The sequence below is a fragment of the Octodon degus genome, unplaced genomic scaffold (genome assembly GCF_000260255.1).
Source record: "Octodon degus isolate 3935 unplaced genomic scaffold, OctDeg1.0 scaffold00298, whole genome shotgun sequence".
Classification (NCBI taxonomy): Eukaryota; Metazoa; Chordata; class Mammalia; order Rodentia; family Octodontidae; genus Octodon; species Octodon degus.
In genome coordinates, this window is record NW_004524874.1 from 807,778 (window position 1) to 824,906 (window position 17,129).

Below are 17,129 nucleotides of genomic sequence, written 5' to 3' on the forward strand. Positions count from 1 at the left end.
AGAGAGAGGAGAGAGAGTGTGTGTGTGTTAAACCATGTTCCAGTGGCCTGCATCATTCTTCTTAGGCCAAATCTTCTCATAAACCTATCTATCTATTAACTCAGTCACAAAAGTGGAAAAATATTAAAAGCTAGACCACTCCAGACATCCTATACCACCTAAGTCAGAAAGTGAGGGGTAGAGACAAAAATGTTGAAAATCTTTTTGAATTTCAGCATCTAGTGGGTTGCTAAAAGCCTGAGAGGAGCATGACATTATGGTGGGCTATGAGAGAACCATGTAGGAGATTCACAGAAGACTCCAAAGCCCACAGATACTCAGATATAGGGTATCCCAATTAGAGAAAGCAACACAAAGAAGAAGCCCATCAGATGTAATTCGCTCACAGGGATGTGTAGAATAAGAAGCAAGGCTGCTTAAAATCCAGATGTTGCCAACACAACATACTGGAAAAAGTTCAAATCTCCCTGAGGGAAGAAACCTGGTGCAGAGGCTACAGACTGTCAATCAGAACCAAGCCCACCAGCCAAGGCCCATGTCAAGAGCCCAGAGAGTGAGATATTCCCAGAAGAGGGCCTCCTTAGATCAGGACACTAAGGAAAGCAAAGTCCAGAGAATTATTCAGAGGGTGGTGACAAAGTTAGGAGTGATGAACCCTAGGACCAGAGAGGAGCAAAGAAAGGTCATGTTCCTAGAACAGGCACTGAGGGGCCTGTGAGCCCAAACCAAAGTTTACTCAAGAAGAAAGTTAATAATATTATTGAAGAAGCTAAATCAATAATGACTTTCTAAATCAGAAGACAGCCAGTCTACATGGTTTCACTAGTGTGTGAATTCTATCAAACATTTAAGGAAGATATTAATATTATTTTTGTATAATTTCTTTCTTTCTTTTTTTTCTTTTTTTTTTTTTTCTTCAGAACCAGGGATTGAACTCAGGCCTTTGTGCTTGCCAGGCAAGCACTTATTCTACTGAGCCATCTCCCTGGGTCCTAGTTTTGTATAATTTCACTCAGATAACAATAACAATTTTAGCAACATTACACTATTACCAAGCCTAATAAAAACAACTGTAGAAAAGAAAACTATAACTGATACTTCATGAACATAGATGGTGAAATCTTCCACCAAATAATAGCAAATCAAATCAAATAATGTGTAAAAATAATTATAAACTATAACAAACTGGGCATAAATTATAACAAACTGGGATTTATCCCAAGAATGTAAGGCCATTTCCTCATTTATAGTTGGGAAATCTATTGATGTAATCTGTCATATCAGCAGCTGAAAGTGAAAAATCAGAGTCTCATCTCAGATGAAAAAGATATACTTGACAAAATCCAATACCTATACCTGACAAAACTCTCTGTTACTTACAAATAGATGAGAACTTCCTCAAGTTGATAAATAACATCTATGAAAGTCTTAAGCTAACATCATACTTAATGATGAAAATCTAGTTTCCCCACTCAGATCAGGGACAGGACAGGGCTGTCCTCTCTTATTGCTCCTTGTCAGCATTGTACTAGAAATCCTTTCTCTTGCAGTAAGACAACAATTAGAAATAAATAGTATAGGGAAAGAAAATATCTTCATTTGAAAATGATATGATTATCTGGCTATAAAATCTGAAACAATTGGCAAAAATTCCTAGAACTACTAAGTAATTGTAACAAAGTTGCAAGATAGGGCCGGCCAAATAGCTCAGCAGATTAAAGCACCTACAAGCAGGGACAGGGGCCCAGGATTCAATCCCCAGGCCTGCTGTGCTTTCCCCGCCCCCAGGGTGCACTGAGATAGGAATTGAGACTGGGTGTGGTGGCATGGTCCTATAATCCCAGCTCTTGGAAGACTGAAAATAAGTGGATCACTATGAGTCCAATCTAGTAGTGAGACCCTGAATACCCTATAGACCCTTTCCTAAAGCACACACACACACACAAAAAAGTTGCAGGATGTAAAGTTAATATGTGACAGTTAATCACTTTCCTGTATACCAGCAATGAACAGGTGGAATTTGAAATTAAAGATGCAATATTATATATATATATATATATATATATATATCTGAAACTTCAAAATGAAATATTTATGTTCTCATCTAACAAAATATGTACAATATCTACCTGGGAAAATAACAAACTCTGATAAAAACAAATCAAGGAAATTTAATATGAACCTCAATAGGAAGACTCCATATTGTCAAGGTTTCAGTTCTTTCCAACTGGATCTGTAGTCAGGGCAGTTCCAGTTAAAATTTCAGGAAATTTGTTTTGTATATAAACTGACTTCAAGGTTCATATACAGAACAAAAGGACCCAGAATAGCTAACATAAGATAGAGGGAGAAAAACAAAGTTGGAAGACTGACACAATTCAATCAACATTAAGACATTATAAAGCTGCAATAATCAAGGCAGTGGGATGTGGGAGAAGAAAAAGAGACAATAAGATGAGTGGCACAGAATAGAGCCCATAGACCCACATACACATAATCAATCGATGTTTGACAAAGAAATAAATGCATTGCAATACAGAGAAATGGAAGTCAAAAGAAATGGTGCTTGAAAAACTAAATAGCCACATATGACTCAGTAAGTCTAAAATCAAGTCTTATACCTTCCCCCAAAATTAGCTCAAAATAAATCAGAGATCTAAAAGGAAATGGAAAACTATAGAACTTCCAGAAGATAATATGGCAGGGAACCTAAATGGCCTTGAGTGTCAAAATCCCAGAGGCATTATCCACAGAAGAAGGAACTGATAAGCTAGATTATCATTAAGATTAAAAAAGACCTACTTTGTGTAGACATTGTCAAGAAAATGAGAAGTCATGCAACAGAGAGGAATGAAATATTTGTAAAAGACATCTGATAAAAATACAAAGTACTCTTACAGTTCAGCAACAAGAAAATGAACACACTTCAAGATATGTGCCAAAGGGCTTAACAGAAACCCAAAGAAGATGGCTAATAAGAATGTGAAAAGGTGTGTCCACATCACCCAGCATTAAAACACTGAAATCCTACTACACTGTAGGTCCATTTACATTATAGCTATGAAAAGGGCCAAAATAAAAAAAGCAAACTTGACAATGTTAAGTGCCTACAAGAGTACAGAAGAACAGGTATCCTCATCCAGTACTAGTGGGAATGTAAAATGCTATAGCCACTTTGGAATAGAGTTTCAGTCATTCTTATAAAACTAAAACTATGTTAACCATAAAATCAAGTACTCATGCTTTTTGGTATCTATCCAAGGAGTTAAAAACTTAGATCCATACAAAAATCTGTACACAGATGTTGATAACAGCTTTACACATTTGATCTTAGCCAAAAAGCCTGAGAAGTGATTTATAAAAGCTTTTCAATAATAGAGCAAACCTGGAAATAAACAAGATATCCATCACTGGCAAACTGGCTAAAAAAATATGATACTGCCAGACAGTAGAATATTATTTAACACTAAGAAGGAATGAGGTATCAAGCCATGAAAAGGCTTAGAGGCACCGTAAGGACGTACTACTGAGTAAAAGAAGCTAGTATTAAAAAACTACATAAATCTACTTTTTTTTTTTTTCCTTCCAGGACCGGGGATTGAATTCGGGCCCCTGTGCTTGCCAGGCAAGCACTTATTCCACTGAGCCATCTCCCCAGCCCCATAAACCTACTTTTAAGTATGTGACATTCAGAAAAAGATAAAATATGAAGATAAGAAAACAATTAGTGGCTTTTAGGTGTTCAGAAGGTAGGAGGAATGGTTAGAAATTTGGAGCACAGAGGATTTTTATGATAATGAAACTATTTTGCATGGTGTTGTAATTCTGGCTATGGTCGTACATTCAACTGGGTGCACAGAATGTACAATCCTAGGAGTAAATTTAAATGTAAGCTAAGGACTTTTGGTAATTATGTTCTGCCACTATTAGACACGTCACATTGCAGTATGGGGTTACATGATATTCGTGGTGCTTGTCAGCATCTCAGTGTTTATGGTTTGTTGACTTGTTTCCTCATTCCAAATTAATGCATAGTCCTCTGTCTAGCTTTATTTTCATAACTTGGTGTTCTCTAATAGAGGGCCCCCAATAGATACATGAGTATCTACACCAGGACTTATCCTTGGATCACTGCTTAGTATTTTTAGTTTATAAAATATTTTTACGTTTAGTTTCCAAATTAATCTTATCTCTGCTTTCTCAGTATAGAAAAGGAAGCTCTAAGGCCTTCAGTAATTTGCTGAAATCTATTGATGTCTAAAGTTCCATATCCAGAACGCAGACTTACAATGCCTGATTCCCTGTCCTACACCGCACTGCATTCTGTGCCTAAAGTTTTGTTAATTAAGGCATAACGAGTTACAAATTTTTGACTGAAGGAAAGCAATGACAGATTGTAATGCATTAGCATGTCTTTATGTCTTAGTACATTTTGCTGGTGTAGCAAAATACCACGAACTCAGTAATTTGTAAGCAACAGAAAATTATTTCCCCTAATTCTAGAGTGTAAATTCCAGATTAAGGCATGGTAGGTTTCTTGTGTGTTAAGGGCTGCTCTCTGCCTCCCAGACAGTGCCTTGTTACTGCATCCTTTTGGAGGGGGCAGAATCTATGTCCTCAAGGAAGAAAGGGCCAAAAGTACAAATGTACCCCTCCAGCTCTTTTATAAAATCCCCAACACTTCATGAAGGCCCTGCTTCCACTACCTGACTACTTCCTAAAGGCCTTACATCTTACTACAATCGGTCAGCAATTACACTTCAAGACAGGAATTCTGATATGTAGGGGCAGTGAGGACATTCAGACCAGAATGCTTTGTAAGGAACACTTATTTGTCCTCCCATAAAGCTTTAAAGATCTATCTGAGTTCTTAATATAACGGTTTCTAAATTTAGACTTCACAAGTTGGGATTTGTAAATGTTCAAGGAGATGACAGAGTAGCTTTCTTATTAAAGCAAGCGAGATGTACATGAGGGTAAAAGGGAGCATGCAAGGAATAGAATAAACTATTTTCAAGCTTGGTGCTTTATTTTTATATAACAATATTTCCCTTGGCTCCTTATTTTATTTAGGCTCGAATGATTGCATTAGGCCATGGAGTGAGTTGTACTAGGTGGAATGAAGCATAGAGACTTCAAACAGGAACACAGCTTTGTTTATACCTAGTACACCTCACTGGTTTTTATGTCTTTGAATCTATCTAGGCATCACAACAGTTGCCATGCTCTTATTACTTATTTGGTTTTTTATCATATTCTAGGCACCATTCTAAGTTTTTTACATATATGCTATTAACCCATGAGAGTCACATCAATGCTATGAGGTTGACGTTGATATGAATATACCTAGTTGCATCCATTTGCTACTCATAAGTGAAATAAATCAGACTCACACATTTAAACATCATGTGGTCTCTCATCCACATGGCTGACACTGACAAAGAATCTACAATCTGAGGTACAGGATCTCAGGATAAATCCTGAGGGGATTTCACTGACCTTATCAGACCCAAAAGCTACAACTCTTGTTGCATAGGTCCTGCTTTACCTTAGTCTTAACCATCCAGCAGAAAAGTATAAAAACGAAATATAAGAAGTAAAGCCATGCTGTTATGTTGAGCTGTAGGGGACTCAGGTCAACAATTTCTGACATTGCCAGTCAAGCGGAAGACCCAATACTATTACGGGCTACTGGACTCTTTTAGAATATTTTGCTGAGTTTACACACCTATAATATTCAAATAACGGAACTTAACAAAAAAAGATTATACAGATAATGTCCATTTTGTATCTGTGTATTCAAAGTGGTTAGGATAGATATATAGTTACATTCTCTTAATGAATAGAATGATTTGTTCAAATGGTGTTTGTAAATAGTATATCAAGTTCGCATCTTGTACAGCAATTAACCACTAAGAAGAATGTATGCAGTGTGTTAATTATTGAAACTGTCCTACCAATTTGATTTGAAACTGTCTCATTGCTATTTGTTTATCAATAAAATTATGGCAAAAAAAGAAACAAGACAGAAATGAAAAAAAAAGAAAATGAAAGAGTGACTAAGATGTAAAAGATATAATAGACACTGTGAAAGGGCAAGAAACTGCTCAAAAAAGGAAAGAATAACTAGGATGGAGGGAGAAAAAACTAAAGGAATATATTATAACTAATATATACATATATATATTAATTAATTGTTCTACTAATTTGTTAGTTCATTGAAAAGAATAGTTAGTGTTTTTATCAATCTTAAGTGCCTATATCAGGAAATATAAGCCTCTGCTTTGAGGATAACATTATGCAATATAACAACCACTGTAAATTTCCTATCATCTTGTTTTGAAATCTGTATAATTTTTATTCTTTTAAAAATAAAAACAAATACAAAAATACGAACATTTCTTGATGAAAATTGAGGCATGTGAAGGTTAAGTAACTCACTAAACCCATGTAGCTATTTAAATGGCTGAGCAGTTTCAGCTTCACGTTCAAACTTTGCTGCCTGACTCTTAAACCAGATACTATATTGCACCCCCATATTCTATCTGTGAGGCAATATCTGTTGTAATGCTTGATGTCTGTGTTCAGTTTGAAGGCTGGAGCCTTGAATCATATTTTATTTACATTAGACTCCACTTCTTTGTCATTGTTTCCTCTGTTAGAAATTCTTTTGTCATAATTATAGGTTTTTTGAAATGGCAGTGTCTTTTGGCACTGTTCCTCAGATAGTTATGGATATTCAGATGACATATGGTTCAAAATTATGAGGAAAAATTTCACTGAAGTTTACCTAGGGCATTCTAAATGATGTCAAGCTAACACCCACCCACCATGGAAGCTTCAACTGCGACTTATGACCAATTATTTTCCAATGCATTCTCTAGATAACAATCAGCTTTGGAAATGTAACCCATATTTTGTTGCAGGATTTGGATTTGGCTTAATAACAAGCTCAGTTTCTTTCCTTGCCAAGCATCAGAGAAAAACTAAACTCTTGGCAGTCAAATTGCTTGTCCCACTGCTTGGTCTACTTAAGAAATCATGTTTCAACCTCAACATTAAAATTGTGCCATTCTGTGTATATGTGTGATCATGGATATGTCTTTGAGACACACATTTTAAGCAAGTCGATATAAACCACCTTTTCTGGTACTATAATTTTCTGAAGAAATGTATTTGTCTTGTCCTTGTTTTCCAAGTCTCCTGTGATTACCCCTTGAAAGAGCAGTGTAGTCTCACTCTCTCTGCCAATTTCTCTACATGGCATGCTGAGCTTTCCCCAGTGAAGGCCTCCCTTGCTCTCTACTGCCCTGATTCAAATCTATACTCCACCCCCAGATGCTCTCCCACTCTGTTCTGCTTTGTTTGTCTTAGTACTATCTATCATCTTCTAACACATTAAGCGGAACTATATGGAATTGTCTTCTATATAGGGCAAAAATCCATCAGCTCATTGATTTGGCTTATTGGCCTTCCATACAATATCTAGAGGAAGATAGGATATTTTGTTGCCTGCTTTCATCACTGATGTAACTCCTACTAAACTCAGTGCCTGTCCATTGCAATAAAAGCTTGATGAATTAATTAAACCATCTTTATGCTTTGAAATGCTTTTTTTCAATAATGTATGAAGATGAGAAAGCAGGTTGGTGGCTACTAGTATGTCTATATGGAAGACATTATGGGCCTGGTAAAAATTACCCAGATGTAATTTTTTTAAATTTCTCCAGCAATACCCTTTGCTATATGCACACAGCTCACATATCATTTCTGATTCCAATGCCATAGCCTATACTCCACCCTGTTGTTGGTAGTAGATACTAAATGACATCCATCAGTGCCATTTGATAAGGAATATTCTGTAAAATTCATTTTACTTTCCCTGTGAATGTGATTTGTTAATGTTGTGGCTAGTTTAACAAGCAACTCTGTGACAACAAAACTTGTACAACACTGTATCTCTGTGACTGAAGTCACATTTCCTTAAATTGATTTCCTGAGTTAATCAATTTTGTTCTCAAAACATTAGCATGAACTTACTCTGGTAAACTGTAGAATTGGTTTACTAGAAAGGTCACTATCCCTTATTTGAAAATAAGAGACTTATGTGTTTCTGTTTCATGTAGCCCCACAGCAGACAATACATAGGGGTAGATTTGGCTGGGTATCTTATCCAGCAGTCTATTTTTAAAAATATTCAAGTTATGTTTTATTTGTAAATAAACATTTTGTACATAGAATATTTGTCAGAACTAAAATACTTTGTACTTGAACCCAAATAATGTTACAGTTTCATCATTACTTTTATGCTTTTCTGGAATTATGTCGCTAATTTGATAGCTTTAAAATTCCAGTATTATGCAAATTATCTAAAATTTCATTAACTGCGACCAGGTCACCTTTTCAAACTATATAGCTATCCCTGTTGCCTTTGAACATTAAAGAAATAGTGATTATAAGAAGTAATAATATTTGGGAGACACTACAATGTTGCACTTAGTATTGATGAAATGTAGATGAGCAAAAATAAGTAACTACTTTTACTCGAAAGAGACAAGCAACCTATACACTATTTGATAACATACAGATAATTGTGTTGACGATTGTTTTAAAAAGTGACTCTTTGGGGAGGGCCCTTGGTTTGAGTATTTGCCAAATACTTTGGTGTAAATATCCCAACTATGTCCAATTTTAAGCTACTAGTGACCTTCAAATTTTCTGGGCATGCTGTAATTCATTCTTACTAAGTTAAAGTTGGACTGGCCTGCCACCATACCATTTTAGAAGCCCAGGAATCTCATCTTGAAAAGTTCTGGCAAAAAGGAAAAAAAAAGCTACCTACTCTGATATAAAGTATTGTAACTTAAATTGTCAGACCTCCTTCATTTCAGTATAACTTTGGTCCTTAGTACTTGCTTATGGGGTGAAAGTAATTATAAGGCAGCAAAGGTCTCAATTTTTGAGACAAAGAAAAATTTCACATTTATAGCTTGACTTTATGACGTATGTGAATTTAAATTGGAGAGTGTCTGGAGGATAAATAATTAAAATTGACCACACATTTATTTAAATCTTTGAAAAATTGGTGTATAATGGGTTGAACTGTATCCCTTAAAAAGATAGGTCAGAATTCTAACTCTTCTCTCCTTCACATGCTGGCAAATGTGGCTGTTGGAAAGAATCTTTGCCAAGGTAATGAGGTCAAAGATCTCTAAAGGGCATGGCATAGATTTAGAATGGACCCTAAATCCAGTGATCATTGTTTTATGAGAACATTGACAAATAGGCACAACAAGAGGGAGGGCATGTAAAGACAAAGATAGAGATGGAGCTGTGCTGCTACAAACCAGGAAGTACCAGGCACCCTGAGAAGCTGGAGGAGACAAAGAGTTCTCCAGAAGATACCCAGATTGTGGCCCTACTGACTCTATGATTTAGATGTATAGTCCCAGAACTGTGAGAATAAATTTTTGTTGTTTAATGCCACTAGTTTGTGATAACTTTTGTGGCAGCACTAGGAGATTAATACACCATTTACCAAATTGGTAGCCAAACATCGAAAAATAGTTTAACAAGTTTCAGTTTTCAACTAAGCTATAAACCAAGCTACACAAAAATTATTATTTACTTGTATTTTCCACAACAGTTCTATTTCTGGCAATAATTATTTTAAATGTAAGACTACTAGTAACTGACCAAAAGTAATTAGTCATTAGTAGTATACAGTACTTTGTAAAGTATGAAGACCAGAAGTTTTTTTTAATTAATTTTATTGAGAAGCAAACAGCAATGAGACAGTTTCAAAACCGATTAATAGGACAATTTTAATAATTAATACATTGTACATTGTTATCTTCTTAGTGGTTATCCATAGTACAAGATGCAGACAGGATATACTGTCCAAACACTATTTGTACAAATCTTTCTTCTCATTGAATTAAGAGAAAGTAGCTGTATATCTATCCTAACTATTCTGTGAAGACCAGAAGTTATTAAGATCACTACTTTACAAGACATCAGTGTTCACAAAATTAAATAAATGCTTATAGAACTCAGAAAGGTAACTTGAATGAGTGAATTCAACTGGACCTGACAATCAATAGTGTATGAGAAGACTTCTAGAGAAATTCAGGCTCATGCTCTACTCAAAACAGAATTCAAATATTTAACTCCAGCTGCATATTACCAGTGGAAATGTGAGTTGGCAGATCCTCTGTTTTTTTCTGAAAGGAAAGCAGAAACCCAAATATTTAAGAGATAGTCTTGAAATTTTAAATGTTTCAAAATGCAAGGAGGAAAGATAAATGAAGTAAAGAAAGTCTATCTCCTTTCAATTTTTGGACAAGTCTGTGACCTCTGCATTTTATACAATAAAAGCTTGTGTACACTGACAACTGGAACTGTTTTGTAAAGACTTCAATTAACATGTTTCTCAATAAACTAGATTTAAAATTTTCTGTCCTTTATCTTCTTGGTTAGAGTAGTTAGGGTGACCAATAGTCTCTAGAAAGGAAAATCTTAAATTTGCAGTGAACTTGTTTTGTAAAATAATTTTGAAGGAAAATTTGTCAAAGTCTTGTATTTCAAAATAATAATTTATTTAGTAATTTGGCCTTTGTGCTCTACATTGCAAAATTTCAAAGTTATCTTCCCAAAATAAAAATTTTTACTTCATGAGGGATTTCAACCTCTTATCTCATGTTTAAAGCCTGTAACTTTTAGAAGCAGTTATGTCTTAAAATGTTAAGCATCCCTCTTGAAAAAAACCTCATTTTCTCAAGTTTTTAAAGTTACATTTGGAGCATGTATTTTTAGCTATGGGGACAAGGGTGAAATTGTTTGTTCTGCCTGGTGTCATTCGGTCTTTAAATTTCATGAAAAAGAAATAGGAAAAGCTTCTGGACAATGTCCTGCAGCATATAGAGGATGAAGTTAATTTGATTCTTTATTGCTGCCTACTGTGAGGTAACAATGGGCTGATGACAGTTTACATTATCCAGAGGCACAGCCCTCAGCAAAGCACTAAAGGCACTGTCACAGTGGCTGGCGGGAGGGGGGGGGAGCAGTGCTCTGAGTACAGAGTCTTTGAAAAGGTGCTACAGAAGTGGGTCAGATGAGGCCTGTCAGAAAGGGAAGCAAAGCAATGTGACATAACATTATAGCAGCAAATGAGAGGAAAGCTGGCCATTCCTCAAAACAGTGACTTTTCAAAATGAAGGAATGGGCTGGGGAGATATCTCAGTGATCTAAGTGCCTGCCTGGCAAGTGCAGGGACTTGGGTTCAATCCCCATTACCACATGTTGTGCCAGCTAATGGAACTCTGGGAACACCATGCTGGTCCCAAAATCAGGCAAGGTGGTACACACCTGTAATCTCAGCACAGGGGAGGCTGTGACAGGAGAATCTCTATGAGTCTGAGCTGTGTATCATGACCTTGTATCAAATAAATAAGTAATTTTTTTTTTAAAATGAAGGAGGGCTGGAGATATAGCTCAGTGGCATAAATGCCTTCCTGGCAAGCACAAGGTCCTGAGTTCAATCTCTGGTCCAAAAACAAATAAATAAATAAAAATAAAAGTAAAAATAAAAATGAAGGAAAGAAAGGTGTGTCTGTCTCATGGGACAAAGATGGTAAGATGAACAGTGAGGATAAGTTTAATAGCATTTAAATAAATACAACCAATTGAGGAAATACTAATATAGATTTAGTAGATTCACCTTAACTAAATATATATGGCCATAAGGAACAATAATACCTAATTTGTTAGAATTTTGAGTAGGTAACTGGATGTATGATAAATGGGCAAGAAAAGTTTGCCTATGGATGGAGAGATGAGAAAAAAATCTAAAGAGAGATGTAAGTTAATATTTTTCTTTATAGAAAAGGACTTAATATTTCTTCTTGATAAAAGTTGACTCAATATTTTAAACTACAAATATAAAAAGTAGCTTAAAGGAGGAGGACTGTGTAAATACCTACTTCGTTTTTATCCTTGTATTAATTTTGAATCAAATAACTGGTCAGTCAACCCCTATCTTAATTGACTTACTTGTGAGCACTGAAATAGAGCAAGGTATGTCCCCGGGTACCTTGTATGTCATTGGTTTATGTACTTATTATACATTTTAGCATTGCTTTAGTGTGAGTTGCTACTCTTTTAAAAATGTTTTATAGGGCTGGCCCAATAGCTCATCGGATTAAAGAGCCTGCAAGAAGGTGCAGAGGCCAGGGATTCGATCCCCAGGCCTACCGTGCCAGCCCTGCCCTTGGGGCGCACTGAGATGGCTATTGATACTGGGCATGATGGCGCTTGTCTGTAATCCCAACTCTTGGGAGGCTGTAAACAGGCGGATCACCATGAGTCCAATGTAGTAGTGAGACCCTGAACACCCTGTAGACTCTTCCCTAAAATACCAAATAAATAAATAAATAAATAAACAAACAAATGTTTTATAGAACTATATGCTGTATGGCCTCAGAAGCATCCTTACACACCTCGTGTCTACTACATCTCTTGCTTGCATAAAGAGGCCGTGTCACATGGTTAAAATACACCACTCAGGTGTGTGTTGGTCTCCATGGTGCTCACACAAAGACAGAATTGATATATTAGTAATAAATCTCAGAGCATATCCCCCTTAATATGTTTCTCAGTTTTAAAAGTGCTATAGTACTAAGAAACTAAGAAGCAATAGGTTCTCCTGGCTCAATCTTACTCTTTTTTCAGAAGAGACAGCTGTCTTTTCTAGTAATATCAATGGCACATTGTGTGTGCTGCTTTATTATTTAGCAAGGCTGAATAAGAATTGTGTGCTTCATCTTTGGGATTCTTCAGGAGATTAACGAGCTTTGGAGTGAATGTGGGACCTCAAAATACCTTCATATGTTTGACTTGCATATTTAGCTGTTTGGAATTCAGCTGTTTCCTTAAGTTTCAAATATAAGATGTTTGTTGTCACATAATATGTGGTGGTAAAATCTTGTTTTCTATTGTCACTCCTATTTCTTTGCATTTAAAATCAGAATAAATTTCATATATCTAAAAAAAGGAAATAGCTATCTTCTTTATCATTAGCTCTTTCCCCACTACTTTAATTGATCTGTTTTAGACATAGCATAGTGTGGATTAGGATGCAGGTGTCTCCCGGAATCCCTCTTTTATGTTTCTAACAGAAGTTGTTTTAATTCTTATTAAACAGTAGCTCATTTACATGTTTAGTGAGTGGACCTCAAGGACAATTGAATTGCTCATAAGGGAGACTGATCAACAAGAGCTCCTTGTGGCGAACGGGCCATGTCGGCACTAGACGTGATCGAAGTTAAACAGTAAAAACCAAAAATATGCTGTGGGTAAGACTTACACAGGCTTTTAAAATCCTAGTTGTTAAATTCTAAGGAGTTAAACTTTGGATGGACATAAACATTTTATTCCAAATATGCTAATTTCTTAGGAAATTTACCTATTTTACATAAGTATTCAATATATATATACATATATTTAATTAATTTATTTATTTATTTTTTTGAGGAATCGGGGATTGAACTCAGGCCTTTGTGCCTGCCAGGCAAGCGCTTATTCTACTGAGCCATTTCCCAGCCCTCAATTTATATTTTTATGGGACACTAGTTTTATAACTGGAATAGACAACTGCATCTATGTGTGTTTGTTTTGTGTTTTTGTTTTCATCAACACATTTCATGTTAAAAGTATATAGGAACCATTAAAATTACAACTTAATTAAATGTAAAATTTAATTAGAGTTTGTGAAATGTGGCATCCTTTAAAATGTGTATTGCCTGAGACTTTGCAAGAAAATAAAAGTGTAAAAAATTATCTTTGCCCTTTACTGAAGGATGAGGAATAATTTTCTTCTCAAATGAACACATACAAACTCTTAGGAATTCTGTCTCTAAGGATGTTAGTTCTGTTAGAATACATAAATTATGAAATCATATTTTAGCCTAGGTTCAGAAATCTGCCAAACATTTTTCCTTTGCATAGATAAATTTGTTATCATTATATTTAAAAAGAAAACAAAATATTCTCTTTTGGCAAAGGCCAACTCAAAAGATGTTTCCATAGAAACCTAAGAAGAAAAATAAATGGGAATATCACTTTAGCTCTGCTCAAAACAATCTAGTGGGCCCAAAGATTCAGACTTGGATTGAAATAACATTATCCAGATGTTACATGGCTATTAGGAAAATAAGTTTATGCATTAAATATGTAAGTTCTAAATAGTTGATTTATTGCTCTCGCCAATTTGTTTTTTTGGGGGCTCTTTTCACTTATTATTAGGACAGGAAGGAATTTCAGGTCTTTGTGTAATAGTTGCAATGATTTTGTAATTTCATTTATTTTAATTAAGCTTATTTGGTATAATTTAGATATAGATCATTATCACATTCATCATAGGGAACTGGTTCCTGCACATAACATATCTTGATTCCCCTTTTTTTCCATTTCTCTGTCCTCTCTACAGTGCCCTTTCCTCTCGTCATTTACACAGCTTTGTTTCCATTGAATCTTTCTTTTCTCACTTTTTTTTCTTTTTGCTTCCTTCTTTTCCTCCTCTTGGCTCCCCAGTTCTCATTTCTTTCTGAACAATTTCTTCCTATTTCACAATATCTATCATACACTTTGGTCCTCATTTACATTTTTAATTTCTCACACCAGAGAGGCAGATCAATATTTAAATATGTAGGTTTGATTTATTTTTTCTCTCAAGTATGATCTCAAGGTGCATACATTTACCTAGGAATGTCTCAAGTTTATTCTTCCTTTTGGCTGAGTAGTACTCCATTCTATAAAAAAAATCTTTATCATTTCATCAGTTAATGAGCATTGGACTGTTTCTAAGATTTATATATTATAAACTGCCACTATAAAGATGGATGTGTGTATATCATTTTGTGTAATACTTTTAACTCATTTGGGAAGATACCAAGAAGGGGCATATATGGGGCACATGAAAACTCAGGCTTTAGCTTTTTTGAGGCATCTCCACACTGATCTCTCTAGTGGTTGCACCAGTCTACATTCCTACCAACAGCAGAGGATTCCTTTTTCCCCATCACCACACCAGCAATTGTTTTTGCTTGATTTCTTGATAATAGCCATTCTTTCTGGAGTGAGATGGAATCTCAGTGCTGCTTTACTTTGCATCTCCTGAATGACCAGTGATGTTGAACATTGTTTAATATATTTACTTGCTATTTGTGTTTCTTCATCTGAGAAGTATGTATTTATCTCCCTAACAAAGAAAATAAAATATTTTTACATTGAAAAGTACAGTACTTTGATATAAGAGATTGAAGAGGCTATCAGAAAATGGAAAGATTTCCCTTATTCATGGTTAGGAAGAACCAACATAGTAAAAATGGCCTTGCTTCCAAAATTATTATACAGATCTAAGACAATCCCATTCAAAATGCCACTAGCATATCTCAGAGCACTATAGAGAACATTCCTAAAATTTATTTGGAACCCAAAAAGAGCTAGAAGGGCTGAGGAGATAGCTTGGTAGAATAAGTGCTTGCCTGGGGAGCTACAGGGTCCTGAGTTCAATCCCCACTTGTTGTATGTTACGGGTTGGTGCTGAAAGAAATGACGAGAAGACCTGATGAATGTAGCTTCAAAGGTCTCACTGAGATTAGTCTCTCTCCAAGCCCAGAGCCTCGGAAACATCTCACTTTTATTGAGGGGTAAAGGCAACTAAGGAATGTGCATAATTACCTAAGTGAATACAAACTACTATCTCTATTGACTTCCACCATTTGCCTAACACTAGGTTCACCCAAATGCTAGCTGATAACATCCCAAGCAAGGGATCAAAGGACAAAGCACCTGCAGGAGAAGCTGTTATCTGCTGCTTTGGGTCCCAGCTTTCCGGGAATTTGCAAATGGACAGCAACCCTCCTCAGGCTCAGTCCAGTGTTCCCTACTGTCTTGGGACATCAGGCTTTTGTCTTAAAACTATGTCTCTACATCCAGTACCTCAAAAATAAATAAATAAATACAACTCACAGACCATAAAATTCACTCTTTGACCGGGGAGATAGCTCAGTACAATAAACACTTGCCTGGCAAGCATAAAGTCCTGAGTTCAATCCCCAGTACTGAAAAAAAAAAAAAAAAGCTGGAATAGCAAAAATAATTCTACACAACAAAATCAAGGCAGTGGCACCACAGTCTATGACTTGAAATTATAGTACAGAGCTATTGTGATTAACACAGCATGGTGCTGGCAAAAAACAGAACCAAGGATCAGTGGAATGGATTAAAGATTCAGAAACAACGACAAGTACAGTAAGACATCTGATCTTTGACCAAGAGGTCAAACACATTTATTGGAAGCTTTCTTAAATAAATGATTCTGGAAAACCTGACTTTCCCTAGCCCCAAAATTCAATCTAGATTCATATCTCTCATCATGTACTAAATTAAAATTAAAATGGATAAAAGATTTAAATATTAAAACAAATACTAAATCTACTGGAAGATAGACTATATAGAACTTGTGAAGATATAGATGTAGATAAAGACTTGATGAACAAAATCCTGATTAGAAGAGAGATATTACAAAGAATGACTGCAATCTCATCTTATTAAAAAACTTTTTCTCTCACAAGTAAAGGATCTGTTCAAAGGGAAGGAACAACTGGGATGAGGGAAAGGACAAAAGAAAGAAATAAGGAAGGGAAAAATGTATCCTTATGTATATACACAGCATAGCTTGGATAATTGTACTGTTGATTTCTGCTGGTCTATTGAAAGGAACAGTTAATGCTTATTTTTTTTTCTTCTCCTTTTTAATTTCTTATAACTCTTTTTAGACCAATTGTGCATGCTTATATCTGGTAATCTAGACAACTAATTTGAAGACAATATTATGTAATATAACAACCATTATTGGATTCCTATTTTTTTGTTTAGTGAAATTTTGAATTGTTTCTAATGGGTTGTTTTTGAGCATTTTGCATTCTCTTTAAAATTGAATAAAAAGAAAAGAAAAAGGAATTCTGAAACTATGAGGTTTACTAGAAATTGATTTTTTGTTTTTGCTTTTTGGTTTTTAGAAACAGAGCTTTGTTATGTAATTCAGGCTGGCCTTGAACTCACTGTGT